Here is an 11,025-nt window from a genome sequence, read left to right as displayed (position 1 = left end):
CACACACACACACACACACACACACACACACACACAGGCCAGGAATGAGCTGAGGGAAAGTCCTGAACACAGACAGCAGTGGGGAGGGCAGAGACCAATGGGTTATTTTAAGCTACTTTTTCTGTGCCATATAAGTGGACACACACACACACACACACACACACACACACACACACACACACACACACACCACACACACACACACACACACACACGCTGACAAACTGCCTTGTGTGTTACAGTGCAAGTTGCCAGTAGGCGGAGCTACAATGAACTCAGAGGTGGTACTGGACACGGTCTGATCATAACACTGGACACGGTCTGATCATAACACTGGACACGGTCTGATCATACAAACCTGCTTCCCCTTCAGCTGATGATGTGATGAGTTTGGTTTGGGCTAAGAGTGGGCGGGGGGGGGTAGGAGAGAGGGAAAGAGGGAGGGTGCGAGAGAGAGGAGAGAGAGAGATGAGAGAGAGAGAGAGAGAGAGAGAGAGAGAGAGAGAGAGAGAGAGAGAGAGAGAGAGAGAGAGAGAGAGAGATGGGGCCTGCCTCCCTCTGATTTAGCCATTACTGAAGACATATGGTACATCAGAGCACTCTCCACACATTACCATATGCCATGTGTGCTTATCTTTGAATGGCTTTATAGAGTTCACACTTTTGGCTGATTTATACTACAAGCGAGCAACCTGATGTTAATTTACTTCTCGTGTACTACTAAACTTGGCTATTAATGCCAGGTCCTCAATAATAGATAATAAATCTACTGACACCATCTGACAGATCATAGAACATGTAACAGTGTGCCGGCCTCACTACTGAAGCACCTAACCACGGCACACACAGGAAAAGCCAAAACACCAGACACGTGATGGCGTGAGACGTGACGGCCACCATACCCCCAGCACGAGGGAGTTTCCAGACGCCCTGCGTCCAACTTGACCAGCTCCTGCTGAGTCTCCTTGTGTACCTGAGAGATCTGAGCGTCTACAGCACAAACCGCCAGTGATTCAGGTCGAACTGCAGTGGTGCAGTGTGGTTACTGGCTGTTACAAAGCTCAGGGGATTTTTGGTTTACATGCAAACTTGTTAACATCAAAACCGCTTAACTGGAATGCAAAGAAGTACTTGAGAAACCAAATATCACTCGGATCCGCATTGCTGCGCTAAAATGTGTTCGGCACTAACGAACGTGGCTTCTGCGGTCATGTGACTAGCTTATGCTAATCTGCTTGGCAAATCAAAAACACTTCACGCTGGTGACGAGCTTAAAATGTTGATTTCAAAAGCATCTGGACTGAACCTGGGAAACAAGCACTCTAAACTCTGTCAGAATGATCAATAGGAGAGCTCACTGCAACGCTTCAACCTGTTTAATGTACCGTCGCCTTGGCCGGAGTCTTAAACACGTTAAACACGTTCTGGATTTGATTTGGGTTTGGCGGTGCTACGCCAACCCGTAAGCGCTACAGAGCTCACGCCACATCTCAGGAAAGCCTCTGTACATTCACTCGTCTGTTCTGCCAAGCCACGCCCCTTCTGTTCACCACCCTTGCAGTAGGAGGGGCCTGTCAGTAGGGGGAGTGGCCCGTGACACTCCAGCCCCTCCCGAGCCTAGTTTCTCCTGCCCTGGTGTAGTCAGGAGCCGCAGAGGGGTGATCACTGTCCTGACCTGAGATCAACTCGGCCACGCGCGGCTTTGCTTGGCTCATCCCAGCCCGAGCCCGTCTGCTGACGGAACCGCCTGCTGGCTCCCCCACAGCACCACCCTCTCCAGACCCGAACAAACCCTCGCCACCGGCACGGCGTCTCACGGCAGGGAAGAGTTCAGGCCTGTTGCACTTTGCCAGTGGCTCCGCCCCTTCTCATGCCGCACGGTGACGTTCCATCGGTGCGGGTAAATCTGTTCAGCTGAGCACGTGAGAACGTGAGGCGGGGTGGCACACGTCTCTGCTCCTCTACCCTGAGTCTCCGCCCACGTGAGACATTAGCAGAGACCCCACGTGCTTAGTCACGTCTTGTTTTGTCTAAAAGTGCCGTCACATTTCAAACTTGTCATTCTCGGTTCTACAAATCGTCTGAATGTGTCCCACGGTTTCCTGACAGCTTTCTGATGTACACACACACACACACACACACACACACACACACACATACACACACACACACACACACACACACAGGACTCACAGGAGTTGCATTAACCCAGTGGAACAGTGAACTGCTGAGGTCACTAGGGCAACACGCAGGAAGTGAAGGCCGTACTCGAGCCTGACCCACGACCCGTGATCCCTGACCTGAACACACACTTCTAGGTCAGCCATGCATAACACATCATTTCAAACCATTCCCATGCCAGACATGTTTGTTGCCTGTTGCATGTGTAATCGTAGGTGGCGGACCAGCACAAACGCAGCCCGCCTTATTTCACTAAACAAATCACTCTCTTGACCTCAGAGTGCAGGTTCCACAACACCTGGTACTGTGGTCGAGACTGGACTGTAATGACCCGACTCTAACGAGGATGTGCAGACTTATGAACCCGCGTGAGAGGCTGACAGCCGCACGCTTCCCCTCCTGCACAGGACACATTACAGGACACATTACAGGACACCACTGTCAGGAAACAGGCGTTTGACCGCAGACAGGGGCCTGTTCTCTGCTGCAGACCATCACGTTTCTACAGCAGCTAAACCGAACGATCACGCCGACACACAACAGCTCAGACTTGTGTGACTTTTCGCTCATTTTTCGGGAGCAGCTGAATTTTCCTACCAAGCAAAACGACGACAACACTGGAGATGCTGGTGGTACCACAGAGTTCTGTGGGGTATCGAGGACACATCCAGGTGTGAGCATGACGTCTTTGGCTGGCCAGGCTGGAATGGCTGCCTACAGGTCCAGCAAACAGTAACGGTGTGATTGATAATTCACTGGGGGCAGAACCACGCGCTAGGAGTGGCTACGTGTGAAACGACGCAAGCAGGAGTCAGACCGCCAGGGTAAAAGTGGCGTGGTTCTCCTGCAGGGGTGTGAGCAGACCCCCACCTCCCACACCTCCTCCACCTTCTCCAACTCCTCCACCAGATCACCTTCCTTCCATGGCTCCTCCCTCCTGGACGCCACAGCACAGAGGAATGGGAGCTCTAGCCAATCAGAACACAGGGAATCATGCTAATGGGGCCTCCCTGGCCAACAGTCTTGTTGGCAGCCAGCAGGTGTGTAAGTAATCACACCTCCTCTAAGTGTTAATAGCCGTGTGCAGGCGTGTGTTGAGCTCGCCATATGTGCTCCAGCACAGGGACACGGCGGCCCAGAACAGTGCAGACCAGCGGATGCAGGAGAGGCGTGGCGGGGGGCGTGGCCACGCTCTCTGCTGCCCTGTTTCACCAGCGCAGCCTGGACACCTAATTAAGTGGAGAGGCTGGTTCCAGACCAGTCAACACACAGCATGTAAACCCTGCTGTTCATCTGAGACCACGAGCTACACACACACACAGGCATGTATGTATACACACACACACACACACAGGCATGTATGTATACACACACACACACACACAGGCATGTATGAATACACACACACACACACGTATGTACACACACACACACATATGTACACACACACATATGTACACATATGTACACACACACACATATGTACACACACACACATATGTACACACACACACATATGTACACACACACACACACACATATGTACACACACACACACATATGTACACACACACACACACACATATGTACACACACGTACACACACATATGTACACACACGTACACACACACATATGTACACATATGTACACACACACATATGTACACATATGTACACACACACATATGTACACATATGTACACACACACACACATATGTACACACACACACATATGTACACACACACACATATGTACACACACACACACACACATATGTACACACACACACACACATATGTACACACACACACACACACACATATGTACACACACGTACACACACATATGTACACACACGTACACACACACGTACACACACACACATATGTACACACACGTACACACACACACGTACACACACACACACACACACACGTATGTACACACACACACACGTACACACACACACACACACACGTACGTACACACACGTATGTACACACACACACACGTATGTACACACACACACACACACACACAGGCATGTATGTACACACACACACACACACACACAGGCATGTATGTACACACACACACAGGCATGTATGTACACACACACACACAGGCATGTATGTACACACACACACAGGCATGTATGTACACACACACACACACAGGCATGTATGTACACACACACACACACAGGCATGTATGTACACACACACACACACAGGCATGTATGTACACACACACACACACACACACACACACACACACACACACGTATGTACACACACACACACGTATGTACACACACACACACACACACACACAGGCATGTATGTACACACACACGTATGTACACACACACACACACACACAGGCATGTATGTACACACACACACACACACACACAGGCATGTATGTACACACACACACACACACACACACACACACACACACACACACACACACACACACACACACACACACACACACACAGTCATGTATGCACACACATTGCTGATCTATAAGCACTGTAATCTGCAGGGTAAGAGAACCATCTCACGCTGTTCTACGCCCTCCTCGTGAAGGCTGCCAAGTGAAATCATACGTCCTCATTAGCGGAGAGCACAAGGGTACTCAGCCTACGCAGGGGGCACTCGTTAGGGGACCTAATTGGGCCACTCAACCTTACTATGGCAGCATGTCACGCAGTCTTGGGGACTAGATCACGCCAACATGCCAACAATCACGCCAACATGCCAACAATCACGCCAACATGCCAACAATCACGCCAACATGCCAACAATCACGCCAACATGCCAACAATCACGCCAACATGCCAACAATCACGCCAACATGCCAACAATCACGCCAACATGCCAACAATCACGCCAACATGCCAACAATCACGCCAACATGCCAACAATCACGCCAACAAGTCAGTATTAAGCATTTGACATATGACCTCATTCCACTTAGTGAGACTGCGCCCTGTGTGTGCCTGTGTGTGTACCTGTGTGTGTGTATGTGCCTGTGTGTGTGTGTGTGTGTGTGTATCCCTGAAGCTTTTCTGAACTGCTTTGTGTCCTTTTGTCGCGGTGTGTTATTTTATTAAAGTACACACCAGCGGTGGGAAAACCGTGGCTGACATGTTGGCGATGCAGCATGACGGTTGGAGACGCTCTGACACACTCTTGTCTCTCATTAATGTAAGGTGGTGTTGCACGAGGGCAGTGTGTGGTTCTCAGACGGAGGTGTGGGGCCAGAGACACCCCTCACACACAACCACAGAGAGACCTATCCCTGCACACAACCACCATACACTCACACACACACACACACACGCTGTCCAAAAACATTCATCCAAAAACACACACCTGGATTCCTCCTTGAAAGGCAGCATGAGATTGTCTGTGATAACATAATGCTCTAGTGGCCCGTCCAGAACCTCTAGGGCTATATTTGAAACCCTGTTCCCTAGTGCACACTCGTTAGACGCACAAGTACAATCTACATATTGTAGCACATCCAACAGGCAAAACAAACAGTCTTGATAACATAAAACAACTGAGAACACAAGAGTCTTGCAATGCAGGTGTTTGATAGACAGTGCTAGACACTGCCTTCTCAATATCACACAATGTAATGTGAAGAAAACAGCAGGGACATCTCTGACAACTGTGGCCTTAGTACTAATTTCATCAGACCAGACCAGAATCTGTGCAGGTTTTAGTACTTTTCTGTAAGCTATAAATAAGCTAAATGGATGCTCACACTGTGTGCAATGATTGGTTCATGAAAACAATCGCGGCATGCTTAACGATAGGGAGGATTTAACAATTAGCCTCTCAGAGTGCAAAAAAATGCGAAACAACAGATCTGATTTAAAAGGGACGTCTTGTGATCAGGACCGATGTGGTGGTGTGACTCTGTGTACAAGCTGCCTGTGAGTGTGTCTAACAACTCACTTCACAGGGCTCACACCACCATAGCCTGGTGGACAATGTTTGGTTGTACCCCGTTCTCTGTGTGTGTGTGTGCCTGTGTGTGTGTGCCTGTGTGTGTGTGTGTGTGTGTGTGCCTGTGTGTGTGTGTGTGTGTGTGTGTGTGTGCGCGCGTGTGTGCCTGCGCATGCGCGTGTGTGCCTGTGTATGTGCCTGTGTGCCTGCGCGTGTGCCTGTGTGCTTGCGCGTGTGCGTGTCTGTGTGCGCGTGTGCGTGCGTGTCTGTGTGCGCGTGTGCGTGCGTGTCTGTGCGCGTGTGCCTGTGCGTGTGCCTGTGTGCGCGTGCCTGTGTGCGCGTGCCTGTGTGCGCGTGCCTGTGCGTGTGTGTGCGCGTGCCTGTGCGTGTGTGTGCGCGTGCCTGTGCGTGTGTGTGTGCCTGTGCGTGTGCGCGTGCCTGTGTGTGTGGGTTTGCTCAGACGTCTCTGCTTGAGTCGCTGCCTACAGAGAGAGCCCGGTGTTGTCTGCGGGGCCGTCATAGGGGGTCCGATTATTGATCAACACTGATGAAACGCTACTTCTACATTAATCTTGAAACACCTTCAAACGTCAACGTGTGAGTTGACAACACAGAATAAATTATATTTAACTTTTTGCAATTATAATTATATTGTAATATGCACACAAGCTCTTCCCCAAGCAGAACCTATAACACATCAGATTCACTCAGTGACACAGGCCTCACCAGTATTATTACTGCAGTGACACAGGCCTCACCAGTATTATTACTGCAGTGACACAGGCCTCACCAGTATTATTACTGCAGTGACACAGGCCTCACCAGTATTATTACTGCAGTGACACAGGCCTCACCAGTATTATTACTGCAGTGACACAGGCCTCACCAGTATTATTACTGCAGTGACACAGGCCTCACCAGTATTATTACTGCAGTGACACAGGCCTCACCAGTATTATTACTGCAGTGACACAGGCCTCACCAGTATTATTACTGCAGTGACACAGGCCTCACCAGTATTATTACTGCAGTGACACAGGCCTCACCAGTATTATTACTGCAGTGACACAGGCCTCACCAGTATTATTACTGCAGTGACACAGGCCTCACCAGTATTATTACTGCAGTGACACAGGCCTCACCAGTATTATTACTGCAGTGACACAGGCCTCACCAGTATTATTACTGCAGTGACACAGGCCTCACCAGTATTATTACTGCAGTGACACAGGCCTCACCAGTATTATTACTGCAGTGACACAGGCCTCACCAGTATTATTACTGCAGTGACACAGGCCTCACCAGTATTATTACTGCAGTGACACAGACCTCACCAGTATTATTACTGCAGTGACACTTACACAGATCCCAGTTCAACTAGCATTAATGTCCTAAAGCCCCAGGTTAGTATTCAGTTGTTTATTTTGACACCATATTATGCAGTAGCTTATATTCATTATTCAGCAAGTACATTGGAACTAATATGAACGGTGAACATACACAGGACTGAGCCCAGCAGAACGTTCTGGAACTTTAAGAGTTCAAAGACATCTAGTTATGAAGTGCCTTTTTAATTACACTGAATGGCAAATTATCATAATGTAATTATTAATGGTGGGGTATTACAACTATGACATCTGCTCCCCATGCATGAATTATCCAATTTCACATCTGTCTAAAGATAAGAACAATGGTGGACTAAACCGTAGCGAGTAATCTGAATCAACTCTTTCACAGAACACACAGTGAGGTACTAATTAAAGCGTTACGTCTAAGCTTTAAACAGCAACACACTAAGTTCTGCCAAACTCTAGAAAGAAGAAACTCTAGACTTAAGTTAAACAGAATCACAGATTTGTGCAATCTGAGGTTGGAGGAGACCGGACCCCCCACACCAGAGACCCCCCCACTCCATGCCTGAGTTGAGTGGTTATAATCTCAACACGACTAAGTGCGGATCCTATAAGAGGGACCTGCGCGTCGTGCTCGGGTAAAAGCCCCGTGGCGTCAGTGCTCGGGGCACAAACAGCGCTGAATATCGGTCTAGTGAATTAGTGTCGCAAGAGGAGAAGGGAGCGAGGATGAGGAGAAATAGACCAGCATGTTCTGAGCTCTAACACCCCTAGATTAGCTGAGACCATCTTTCTGGAGAGTTTGTGCTTTTCTCGGTTCGAAAACAAGGCTCGTGCGTAAATGTTTTAAATCACCCGAGTGATGCGCTAAAACGTGTGTAACATGCACGGAAGAAAAAACGTAACAGTTCGTAATGTCACAAGATGCACCGTTGAGCTTCTCTGAGCTCTTTGTAGAAGAATACATCGAGATAACGACGTTGTTTCATAGAGATTTCCCCGCATCCGAGTTTCGACGCGTCTTCAAAGGTTGAGCCCTCGTGCTCTTTATGAAGAACATCTAACGATGTTCAGCGCACAGTGGTCCTGTCAGAGTCTTAGTGTCTTAACTACCTTTGTTCTCAGGAATAGTAACATACGACTTGGCAAAACCAAACAATGCATTTCTTTGCCACTGCAAAAAAAGGGAGAGAGAGAGAGAGATCGCAATCTGAAATACATCTGTACTTCAGATGAACGGATCTACACATTAATCGCCAAATCCACGCGGCAGTACGTTGTTTACAAATCTGCTTCGAGTAATGATTAGTAAACAAGACAAACAAGATGTATTATTCTCTTTAGGAATACCAACACGTGCTGGTTCTGCAAATGAGAATTACATTCTTGATATTTATTTCGACAGATATTAAAAGCCGAAAACGCTTCCTTGTGTTTTGTGCTTAAATGCACGAAGACACTTGGCGCTTTTAACCAGTGTTCCCAGTTGATCCCCCCAGAATTGCCTGGCTCGGTTCTTCCGTTAGTATTCAGTCATCTCCAGCCTTTTACCTCGTACAACTGCACTGCGATGACATCAAGTGTCTAGATCCTCCTTCACAAGTCAAAAACGTCAGAATGCGACATTCATCCAATAAACCCGCGCGATCTGGACATGATGTGGACTGATGCTCCATTAAAAGATCTAAGCTGATAAACATGTAAACATCAACCGTTTGGTTCCTTTTCCCTGAAGGAAGGACTTTTAGCTCGCGTTTAAACATATTTTTCCAGCTCCAGCTCGAGGCTTTCATTAGAGAATTGGACAGCCAGACCGTTCCTTCACATAAAGAAACCCTGCACTAAGTGCACTAGACATGGCCATACTCTAGGCGGTGAAACTGCAGAGATTGAGCCGTTGTTCGCGCATGGACACCAGCACATCTCCTCGTGTGTGCAACAGGGAGAAGCGAAACTTTTGCACGCAGACGAGGCGCTTTGACAGCCTGGCGCGGACCGCGGAACCGCCGCTCGAGTGAGGAGAACCTTCACTAGCGCCTCCACTCGCAGGGGGTTCGTGGTTCAACGGTTTGTACTCACAGGCGTATGTCATAGAAAAGCTGTTCCCCATCTTGACCATATCCACCTGAGGTACCAATTTAGGGATTTCCTGGTGGTGTGAAAGCGCAAATCGAAACACTTCATATTCGTGGGATTCAGTAGGGAACAATCCCCCTGTGTAGAAAGAACAGATGAAAAACGTTAATGGTGTAACTTCAGTATGATATCAGGGTAAATTCTGCATTACTAATAGCCGTTTAAGTCCAAACAATAGAGTCACATTTCAACAGTCCTCTGCAAGACGGTTAAACGCTCCGAACAAACTGGCCATGAGCGCAATGTTACGCGTGGTTGTTGACCACGTCCCCCTGTGTCCACTCACCTATGTTGATGTTACTCGGGAAAGTCGAACCAAAACACAGACCCAGCAAACTGGTGCAGAGCAGAGTGACGCTTCGCCGCATATTTCCGTTTGCATTGGCGAAGACAAAGCAGGCCGAACTCCAAGCATGGGTATGCCCGTGGTCCAGTCGATCTCCCGGGCGCTGTTGGCGAACGCTCCCACCACACCGACGTAGCGACGAATGAGCGGACCGGATGAGAAACACTTCGCACTGCGCTCCCAGCTCGCGCTCGCTCTCGCGCCACACGCGCCGCTCTTGCGTTCTGACGCGAGCCGCTCGCGCAGCGCCGCCTCCCCGCCCCGTGGGGACCGAGGACGCACGAGGACGCGCGGGGACGCGCGAGGAACCCCGTCACCATGGTGTCCACTCCAGCCACACACCAAGGAGGAATCCCTTTGAGTGTCTACATGATGCGTTACTGTGCATTAAATAAATGACTGTTCATTCACTTCCATCTCTTTTGCCACTTACTCCGACATACCGTGTTTTTGTCCACGTACCAAATAACCAACTTTACACTGTCAGACATCCATCAACCAGAACCAAAAGTTATAGCCTAATCTAAACAAAAGACAAAGATCCAGACCACAGCCATATATACCAGCGACACTGAGCCACTGTATTTGACATGTAGGCACTTCTGTCGCTGTGACCCATCACGCCTTCATTTTGGGCGGATCTCATGCGTCATTTAGGCGCTGGTACCCGTGTGATGAAGGACTCTGGGTCATGATGAGAACCAGGGGCGAGGCTAGGGTATTTTTAGTGGTGCTAGAGCACCACCGTGAAGTTGCTCAGCACCCCCTGGCTCAACACATTTTTTAAATATTATATTATGCAAAAACCTTGCTCTGTACTTGCGCAATACTTTGGTATTGTGCCTCTGTGAGCACTGGGGGCTGGGCACCCCTAAAGACCAGATCCTAAAATCGCCCCTGATGAGAACAACCAACCCCGTTTACCTTTCAGGAGGTTGTGCTATGTTCTCAGTTCTTTTATGACACGCGCTACTGAACCGGGTTTGGAAAACAAAAACGGATGCAACTATAGATAGAATCTACTCCAACACGCCTAATTATT

Source organism: Brachyhypopomus gauderio, chromosome 11 (genome assembly GCF_052324685.1).
Source record: "Brachyhypopomus gauderio isolate BG-103 chromosome 11, BGAUD_0.2, whole genome shotgun sequence".
Lineage (NCBI taxonomy): Eukaryota > Metazoa > Chordata > Actinopteri > Gymnotiformes > Hypopomidae > Brachyhypopomus > Brachyhypopomus gauderio.
The sequence above is the reverse complement of the archived record's forward strand: the minus strand, read 5'-3'. Positions refer to the sequence as shown.